This window comes from Tachyglossus aculeatus, chromosome 4 (genome assembly GCF_015852505.1).
Source record: "Tachyglossus aculeatus isolate mTacAcu1 chromosome 4, mTacAcu1.pri, whole genome shotgun sequence".
In the NCBI taxonomy this organism is placed as follows: domain Eukaryota; kingdom Metazoa; phylum Chordata; class Mammalia; order Monotremata; family Tachyglossidae; genus Tachyglossus; species Tachyglossus aculeatus.
The window spans coordinates 77717796-77720074 of record NC_052069.1 but is presented as its reverse complement, the minus strand read 5'-3'; the positions used below and the strand labels follow the sequence as shown (position 1 = coordinate 77720074).

General features: G+C 45.0%; 1 non-coding gene across 1 annotated transcript; it reads right to left on the bottom strand.

The window, feature by feature from the left end:
* Nucleotides 1-909: 909 nt before the first annotated feature.
* Nucleotides 910-1047, bottom strand: LOC119927610. Its single transcript, XR_005450597.1, has one exon. It is a non-coding gene; the product is annotated as a small nucleolar RNA SNORA7 (small nucleolar RNA).
* Nucleotides 1048-2279: the final 1232 nt, after the last annotated feature.

The following is a 2279-nucleotide window of genomic DNA, read 5'->3' as shown; positions in this document are numbered from 1 at the left end:
TCCCTGGCCACAAAAAGTTTACAGTATAGAGGACACTGCAAATGCAATCATGGAGCCTGGTTTGAGGTTGAATAGTCTATAATCTGGACCATTAGCCAGTGCAGGATTTTAAAACCATACAGGAGATCATAGTTTAGGGAACACAAAGTAGGCCAGGGAGCAAAGCCTGCAAGACCTCCTGACTGAAAAGGCAGGGAAGCAGAAAATGAGAGCAGCAGGAAGAGGCAGAGGGGAAGAAAAAAATAGAAGGGAGGGCAAAGATGGATTGAAGAGGAAATCGGGGAAGAGAGAAAGGAGGGGATAAATTGGGCTATGGGGATGTGTGATTCATGCAGACACACACACATGATTTCTTAGTTATAATCAGTTTAATATTAATAATAACAATGATAATAATTGTGGTATTTGTTAAGTGCTTTCCATGTGTCAGGTACTGTACTAAGCACTGGGGTAGATATAAGCAAATTGGGTTGGATACACATGGGGCTCACAGTCTTAATCTCCATTTTACATCACAGTCTTAATCTCCATTTTACAGTTGAGGAAACTGAGAGACCAAGAAGTGAACTGACTTGCCCAGGGTCCCACAGCAGATGAGTGGTGGAGCTGGGATTAGAACCCAGGTCCTATGACTCCCATGCTCCTTCCCTAGTCAGTTTACTGCAGACACACTCACCTATGGGAAATTTTGTCTTCTGCTATTGTTATCTATGACTTGTAGCAACTCCAAGGATACGTCTCACCCAGAATGCTCCACCTCCATCTGCAATTGTTCTGTTAGTGTATTCATAGAGTTTTCTTGGTAAAAATACGGAAGTGGTTTACCATTGCCTCCTTCCACCCAGTAAACTGGAGTCTCTGCCCTCGACTCTCTCCCATGCCGCTGCTGCCCAGCACAGGTGAATTTTGACTTGTAGCAGATTTCCTTCCACTTGCTAGCCACTGTCCAAGCTAGGAATGGAATGGGTATTCCTCTGCTTGACTCTCCCTCCCATAGTCGAAACTGGTAGAATATTGGAAACTCTCCAGGTGCAATCCTGAGAGGGGCTACAGGAAATATATGGATATTTTTCTTCGCCGCTGTGGCCTGAGTCACTTCTGGGAATCCTGCCATTTGGGCCGGGCTGGCAGGCTCCCAGAGGCACCACATGTTACCTGAAGGGCTGGCAGAAGTGGTATCGATGGTAGCTCTTCTTGTTGTTTCAGAAGAGAAGTTACACTTCTTTTAAAAAAAAAAATGGTATTTGTTAAGCACCTACTGTGTGCCAGGCACTGCACACAGAGCTGGAGTAGATACAAGCCGATCATCTTGGGAACAGTCCCTGTCTGACACGGGGCTCACAGTCTAAGTAGGAGGGAGAACAAGTATTGAATTCCCATTTTTCTGATGAGTGAACTGAGGTATAGAGAAGTGAGGCAATTTGCCCAAGATCACACAGCAGGTCAATGGCAGAGCCGGGATTAGAATCAATCAATCAATCAATCAATCAATCAATCGTATTTATTGAGTGCTTACTGTGTGCAGAGCACTGTACTAAGCACTTGGGAAGTACAAGTTGGCAACATATAGAGACAGTCACTACCCAACAGTGGGCTCACAGTCTAAAAGGGGGAGACAGAGAACAAAACCAAACATACTAACAAATAAAATAAATAGACTAGATATGTACAAGTAAAATAAATAGAGTAATAAATATGTACAAACATATATACATATATACAGGTGCTGTGGGGAAGGAAAGGAGGTAAGATGGGGGGGATGGAGAGGGGGACGAGGAGAAGAGGAAGGAAGGGGCTCAGTCTGGGAAGGCCTCCTGGAGGAGGTGAGCTCTCAGTAGGGTCTTGAAGGGAGGAAGAGAGCTAGCTTGGCGGATGGGCAGAGGGAGGGCATTCCAGGCCTGGGGGATGACGAACCCAAGTTCTTCTGCCTCCTAGAACCAGCCTCTACTACTAGGCCATGCTACTTCCCCATCCCCTACCCACTAGGTCACACCACGTCTCCATTAATTACTCCATTTCCTTAATTACATCACTTCTCTCCTGAAGCTCCCGGTTCTCACACCCCCTCAGAGTAGGACATACCTGCTTTGGTACCACAAAAGGCAGGTTAGATGACAAAACACAACCCTGAAATCTGTATCTGGCCCTCCTCATTTGGAATGCCTAGTCTTATTAACAATAAAGGATCTCTGTCCTTCAGAGAGTTTGCTTCTGTTATCAATTTTGTTGTTCTTCAATGTGAAATATTTCTCTAGGAAGTCCATTGTTTTATTTTCAGA